Source organism: Phalacrocorax aristotelis, chromosome 13 (genome assembly GCF_949628215.1).
Source record: "Phalacrocorax aristotelis chromosome 13, bGulAri2.1, whole genome shotgun sequence".
Classification (NCBI taxonomy): domain Eukaryota; kingdom Metazoa; phylum Chordata; class Aves; order Suliformes; family Phalacrocoracidae; genus Phalacrocorax; species Phalacrocorax aristotelis.
The window spans coordinates 2,710,155-2,717,816 of record NC_134288.1 but is presented as its reverse complement, the minus strand read 5'-3'; positions in this window follow the sequence as shown (position 1 = coordinate 2,717,816).

Genomic DNA, 7,662 nt, shown 5'->3' with positions numbered 1-7,662 from the left:
CAGCAGGGTAGTGAGCTCCCGTTCAAGAGGGGGTTGCTCCCGCCGCTCCCCTCTGGCTGAGCCCTGGCACGGGCTGCTCATGCGAACCTGCTCCCGTGCACCATTCTGGGCCTCCACAACATACCTGCCTCCCCGCTCAGGACAGACCAGACCCAAACAACACGTGGCAGAGCGGGCCCCGGGTGGAGAGGCCACCGCCCATCCCAGGCGCAGTGACAGCACCTATCTGTGCAGAGCTTCTGGGGGAGCTTGGCCTGAGGAGAAAGGGCCCTGCAAAAAGGATCTCAAGGCGAAGGCCAACATTGTCCCTCACAGAAGGTGAAAGCCAGGCCTCCTAGAACTGGACCCGTCCCCTCCGCTAGCCTGGCAGCAAAGCTTGCTAAACAAGACAAAAATGCTGGCTACTTCTCGCCTCCGTGGTTAAGATTCCCTCTAAAATCGGGTCTTAGCGTGACGGAGGCCGCAGGAGGGAAAAAGACGAGGGAGATTGCCGCAGGGAAAATGCCCAGACACAGCCTGGGCTGGCTTGAACGTAGGTAGGCACAAGCAAGCACTTGGGAGTGAGCTCTTTATTGCGAGCACAAGGGCGTAAGGTCTGTGTGTGCTGCCTGGTGGAGCTGCCCAGGGGCTCTGCACCTCTCCTGCCACACACCTCCTCAGGACAGTGTCCACAAGCCTGCCAGCTAACACCCTCCTTTCTGACACGGGCTGCTGGGGCTCGCCTTGCACAAGCTTTACGCGCACTGCTCTGCGCTGTGCTCCTGCCCGGGCAGGGGGCTTCGCACCCGCCGGACGACGGGCTGTCCGGAGAAGTGTGGGCACACGGAGGGGAGGACGTCCTCAGCGGGATAGCTCTCCTTTCCATCTGATGGTGCAGGCAGCTTTGCGACGCACCTTCCAAAATTCAGTCTGGGACTCAGGGCAGGCCCGGGTTGACAGCTCCGCTCTAAAACAGAGTCGATGATGCGGCTTGCCATGGTCCTTATAGCCAAAGTGTTGGCTAAGGCTGTCGGCTTCGGCGTCAGTTCTCGCTCGAACTTCGGCGCCGTTGCAAGAACCTCAGGGACAACAGTTGTGGCATACCCAGCCCGTTCGGCGTGGTGCTGCTGAACTCCGGAGGAGGCATTTTGGATGCTCTCCCCGGCAGTCGTGCCACTGAGTTGCGAGGCATCAGCAGCGACTCTGTTTGGCAGTGGCTGCAAGGCAAGCGACTTTGGTCCCTTGCTTGCTTCCAGGCTCTGCTGTTGAGATGCTCTGGGGAGTCCCTGTGCTTGTTCCACAGCCTGCCTTGAGAAAGGCGCCTGGGATGGCTGCGCCTGTCTCTTGGAGAGATTTCTCCCAGGAAGCTCCAGGCTGTTGGAATATTTGCAGCTAGGGTCTCGTTCAACCTGAGAAGTTGCAAAGGATTCCAAGGTGCAGCAAACGCCGTCAACAACTTCTCTGATGAGTTTGTCCAGGGAAGCCTCTGCAGACGCTCCATCGGAAGCTGCTGTTTCAGCTTGCCCCGATTTCTCTTCCTCGGCTCGGGTGGCTCCTCCGGCAACAGGTCGCTCCTTCCGCCTGCCTGCCGGCCCTGGCTCACACGCTGTGGCCATGCTGGATGTCAAAGCCTTTGCCAAGCTCTCCAGCACGGTCGCTACGAGCTCTTTGGCCACCCGTCCGATTTCCTGCTGGCAAAGTGAAGGAGAAGTCTCCGAAGGCTCTGCTCCTCCGGCGCTGCCACACAAGCTTCCCCTGATCCCCTGGGCAGCCCTCCTTAAAACGCAGGCAGCCTGAGCCCGAGGAGCCTTCACCCTCTGCAACACTTCCCACACCACAGCCTCAGCCACCTCTTCAAGCTTCTGGGCTTCTGTTGCGGCTTGTTGTTGAGACGCAGCTCTGGACACGCTGTCTGCAGCGCGGTCTGGCTGCTTGCCGGAGTCAGCACCGCTACTGACCCTCCTGGGCAGCTCAGCACCTTCCTGTCCCAGCTCAGGTTGGGAGCAGGTTTGGCCTTCATCCAAAGCTGCTTTCATTCTCCTGCAGCGCCCCGATTTCAGGGAGATCTTTCTGCTCGCGGGTGGAGGTGGGCAAGGTGGTCTTTGAGGCTGCCACAGCTGCTCCAGCAGGCACGAAGCGTCGATTGTCCCCAGCGGTTTGTGGGCATCCCTTAACGTGGCCAGGCGTTGCCGAAGCCTTTCCTGCAAGGTGACACCGCGTTGTGGCTCGCCGTTGCCCAGACAAGCGCTCCCGCCCCTGCGTGCTGAGGCTTCACGCGGGCCCAGGCCAGCGCTCTGCTTCAGCCACGCGGCGAGGGCACAAGAGAAGGGTTCCCTCAGGACAACGCGGGCTCGCACATGACCTTCCTGCCCGTGCCCACCCCAGCACCCTGCGCTGGCTCAGCTCTGAGCCGGCTAGTCCTTTCCCCGGCACCACGCCTGGCCCACGAGCACAGCCCTCGTCTCTTCTGCACTGAGCGCCCCCCCCGAGATGCCGCGAGCCAAGCCCCAGCCCTCGGCACCGTGCCGCTGACAGGCGTCCGCCAACACTGCGCTTTGCCTACCTCCTCTCGCCTGAACACGTACTCTGCCTCCAGCTTGAGTCCGGTCAGATACTGCCTGTACTCGTTGAACTCCTTCAGAGTGCAAACCACCTACGGAGAGACGAGGGCAGAAATCGCCCGAACGCTGTCAAGCCAGCTACTGGCAGCAGGCTGCCTTCCCCGAAACAGCCCAAACCCAGCGGGAGGGGGGCTGCTCCTCTGCACGTGCTCCCTCTGCGCTCAGGGAACCCCGCTCGGAGGGAACCGTTTTTATCGGCCCGACGACTATCGGCCAAACCTACCTTGCCATCGCTGGTGACGAAACCCCCTCTCTTCAGCCTCTGCAGGTTGTCTTGGCGTTTGTGGTAGGCCCGGAGATGGGGGTCGTGCAGGCTGTTGTACTCTGTGGGCAGTCGGCGACTGTAGGGATCTCCCAGGTCAAAATAGCATGAGGGCCGCTGAAGCTGTAAGGGAGATGTTCCAGAGGATGAACTCCAGGTCAGGAGAGAGCAGCGGAGACGAACATGCTTCCGAGCTCCTCACACACACAGGCTGGCATTTCCAAAGCTCCGAGGTACAGGCTAGTCCCTGGCTTGCTTCCCACCCAGAGGAGAGCTCTCGCTACATCAGAGACTCTCCAGCGGAGAAGGCGGCCTCTGCCTACACCCCCCCGTCCGGTGGCTATCTCTACCGGTGCTGGAGGCAGACAAGGAGCTGTTTACTGCGGGGGTGAGAGGGGTGCACCCCGTGCTGCACCTGTAAGGAGCTGAGCTGCAATGTTGCCTACAGCCATGCCTTTTCCTCAGGCAATTCACCCTTGTTGCAAAACAGGATTGCGCTGCTCCCCAGAGGTGCCAAGCTGTGCTGTGCAAAGCTAAAGGTAGCTGGAAGACTCCTCTCCATCCAGCTCTGGCCAGCCTGGAGCACCGCTATGGGGCAAGTCCTCCTTCCTCTTGGCACCACGGAGCCACGCGCTCCCCCCGCCTCCCCAGCCCTGTGCGACTGAAGGGCTGCAGCTCCCGCGGTAGAGCAGGTGGCCACAAGGCCGCCCCTTCTCTGAATGACGGGGACCCCGTAAAAGAAGAGAGCTTTTCTACCCCTTTCTGCTTCGTTTACCTTTTCCCCCAGCTTTGCCCTGCAGAAGACAGGCTTGGAGCCGGGCAACACAGGGATTTTGACCCCGAGGGGGAGGTCCAGCAGCCTCGGATCCATCAGCCCAGTAGCTCCTTCTCCCAGGTGCCGTCTCCTGTGCCCGAGCTAGGAAGACAGAGACACTCAGGTGCCAGCTCAAGAAGCCTCCTGCATGGCACTTGCAAGAAAGGGCATGTGCCAAGGCCCCAGAGCAACCCTGCCACACCCGGGGCTCCCCGGCTGAGCCCTCTCCGTCGGCCCCGCTGCTCACCTCTCTCCTCTCTCCCAGTGCACTCGGCAGTGCGTCTGCCTTTCGGACGCCAGCAGTGAGACGGCGCTCCGCGGCTCCTTCCAAGAGCTCTCGTGGAGCTGCGACCCTGCGCTGACTCCGCTCGCTCCAGAGGCTCCCAGCGAGCGGCTATATAGAGCCACGGGGCATTGTCGCATCACAGTGTTGTCACGTTGCAGCGTTGTCACATCGCTGCGTTGCCGTGCCGCCGCCCGGCTGCCGCCCACCGGACCATGGGACAGGCCTGTGGGCCACCCGCTCTTGCTGAGCGCGCTTTGAGAGGTCATCTCCACAGGGCCCTTCCCACCTCAACTCCTCTGCGATTCTGTGAAGCAAAGCAGGCATCCTCGACAAGCGGGAAGAGATGCAAGGAACGGCCACAGCAGAGAGGCTCCTTCTTAGCTCAGCTTTCCCCCTTTTCCTTTTTAGACCTCTTCCCTGTCACGGGCAAAGCAGCCTCGAGTCAGGCGACTGCACTGAATTGGATTGTTGGCCCACAGCAGTCAACATCCAATTCCCGATTCGCGTCTTGAGAAACAACGCAGAAGGCTAACAGAGGCCGAGGGAAACCCCTCACCTGCCCTTTCCTCAGGCTCCCCTTCAGCCCAGGCACCTCTCTGCCCCCTTCCCAGTCAGCCTCCCCCGCCCTCGTCTCTGCTGCTCGCTTCGGCTCTCACTTCCTACCGCTTTGGGGCTGGATGCGGTGAGGTCGCCGATGGCCCCTTCCTCCAGCCCGTCTAGGTCCTGCTGAACGGCGGCCCGACCATCGAGCCTAACGACTGCGTGCCCGCGTTTGGGATCGGTGGTGCGTCGCCTGTCCTCCTCAGGTCGTCGTGGCAGCTTTGAAACGGGAGAGGTCCTGCCAGGCTCTCTTGTTAAACAAAGGCAAGAAACAGGGAGAGTAATAAATGGTACGTGCCGATGATTACCGTGGGTCTCGCGGGAAACAGCAAAGTGCACGGCCCAGGAACCATGCTCCTCTGCTTCCAAAGCAGCCTCTTGCACATGCGCCAGCTGCCGCTCTTCTCCTGCTTTGCAAGCGCAGGAGCGGCATCGGCTGTGCCCCGACTCCCCTCTCCCTGCGGCGTTGGCTCCTCAGCCACAACAGCGACGCCCCTTGCGCCGTGTTCACAGACATTTGCACCCTCAGGAAGCGCTGCCGGAGCTGTATGTGGTCCCGGTAGGGGACGTGCGAGGCCCTGTGTGCAGTTCCTCTGCAGCTGGAAAGCACAGGGACGCCCGAGAGCCGCAGCAGACGCCAGACCGTGCATCCGCCGGGCTCTGCCTGTAAGAAGCCAGGCAAGGCAGAGCAGAACGCCCTGTGCAGTGCAAGTCAGGGAGTCACAAAAGTGACAGGAACTAGCTAAACTAAGACCCCCTTGGAAGTTGTGTCACACCTCTGGGGTTCCATCACTTTAAAAACAGAGACCGCTCCTTACCTGTGTGTCGTGGTTTAGCCGGCAGCTCAGCCCCGCACAGCCGCTCGCTCACTCCCCCACGGGCAGATCGGGGAGAGAATCAGAAGGGTAACGCTCGTGGGTTCAGATAAGAACAGTTCGATGATTAAGATTTCGGAGAAAACCCCAAATCAGAATCAGAAGGGTAACGCTCGTGGGTTCAGATAAGAACAGTTCGATGATTAAGATTTCGAAAAAAACCCCAAACAACAACAATGCAATGGAAATGAGAACAACGAGAGGCGCAAAACCCGGGCGGGGCGGGGGAGGGGAATGAAGGGCGGAAATACGCCACGCGACGCAGGCGCCCGCCCGCCCCACGGCGCGCCTCTTCCGAGCCGAAAACTGCCCCCCCCTTAATATACTGGCCATGGTGTCACATGCTACGGAATGAACATGCCGTTGGGCAGCGGCGGGCAGCCGCCCCCGCCGTGGCCCTGCCCCTCTGCCCCTGCCAGCCTCCCGCCGACGTGGCAGAGCGCGGGAAGCTGGAAAGGTAGCCGGCGCCCCACGGGGAGGAGAATTAACGCCTTGTCAGCCAAAACCAGCACACTGCGGTGTGTTGGGGTATCGGTAAAGCTCACGGAGAGGATCCCATGGCCACACATCAGCTGGGACAGCCTGCGATGTTACGAGCGTGGTGACGTCCCTGCAAAGAGACCCACTGAAGTTCACGGCACTTCTGAGCCCAGGAGCTCAGCGAGGGCAGGAGGAAGGCGGTCTCTGCCGAAAGCCTCGGCAGGGGCCGGGGTGCAGAGGCGACAGAGGCACGCGGCGCTGCGTGTCTCCGTCCTGCCAGCCAGTTTGCTTACAAAGATATTCTCACCCCCGTGTCACGGGGTTTTGCCATTCCAGTCGAGGAGAGGGCACGAACAGAAAGAAGGCAATTCAGAACAGAATCCAGAGTGACCGGGCAGGGCTGGAGTAGCAGAGGGAAGGTGGTTTGGCTGCTGGTGTTTTCTGGTGCTGACATGAGTGAGAAGAGGGCCCGAGGGGCTGGCTGCTCCAGGGGCAGCCAAGGTGCTCGGGAGCATACCTAGCTGCCTGCAGCGAGCATTTCCCTCTCTGCATCTGCGTGCTGACCGTCTTGCCAGGGAACAGGAGGGACCTCTGGTTTGGCCAGCCAGGAGAGAAGGACGCCTTTAGCCTGGGGGAGAGAGGGGCTGGCTGTGGAGGTGTGGGGACGAGTGCTGGTGATCCTGAAGGGCTGGCATTGTCCCGGGAAAGAGGCTGGGGTGGAGAGAGAGACTGAGGGAGCTCACGCCTTACCTCGAGCCACTGCTCACAGCCTCCGATACATAGCAGTTCCTGTGGGAAGGCCTTCCAGAAGTTAGAGCTAAAGAACTCCTGCACAACATGTCCCTTGTTGCCGGTGTCGCAGGGCTGTGAGGGCCCCTCCAGGTGCCCGCTGTAGGCTCCCTGCAGCTGGGGTTACTTTCTCTCTGCAGATGGGCAGAGTGGTAAACCAAAGACTCGAGAGGTTCTCTGGGTAGGCCGGGCTCTGTTTCCTGCTATTGGGGAATTTTTACGGCACCCCTCGAGGCAAACTAAACCCACGTTTGTGCTTGAATACGAAAAACAACCAAGCTAAACCAAAAAACCCGAACAATGCATTGGGCAGAGCGGCTCTACCTGGAGTCGGCAATGATGCGTCACAAGCAGGTTCCTTCCCTCCCCTTGCACCAGCGCCCATCCCGTGAGCAGTTTGAGCGGTTTGCCTGGGGCACCTCAGCTGGGCCGTGGGCCCATCTCCCAGAGCAGCTCTGCTGGCCAGTCAGAGGTGGCCCCTGAGAGCTTCCGTTCCAGGATGGCTACAAGGCAGTGCCGAGGCTGTTTCTAATCACCCAGGGAAACTGCACTCCCTTGCAGGGAGTCCTGCTGTCTCTGGCACCCCTGCTTCCAGCCAGGTCAACCCCTTCTCGCAGTGGGGCCTCCTTGCCCTCCGTGCCGGATCGTTCCTCGGTCACAAATTTCCACCGCCGAGCAGTTAGCGCTTGAATGTCAACTGTCAACCCTCGGCCTTGTCTCCTTGTGGGACCGAAGGCCTCCCTTCCCCAGGGGATGCTCCACGGGAGACCGTCCAAGGCCAAGCCCGTGTGCGGCACAGCAGGGTAGTGAGCTCCTGTTCGAGAGGGGGTTGCTCCCGCCGCTCCCCTCTGGCTGAGCCCTGGCACGGGCTGCTCACGGGAACCTGCTCCCGTGCACCATTCTGGGCCTCCACAACATACCTGCCTCCCCGCTCAGGACAGACCAGACCCAAACAA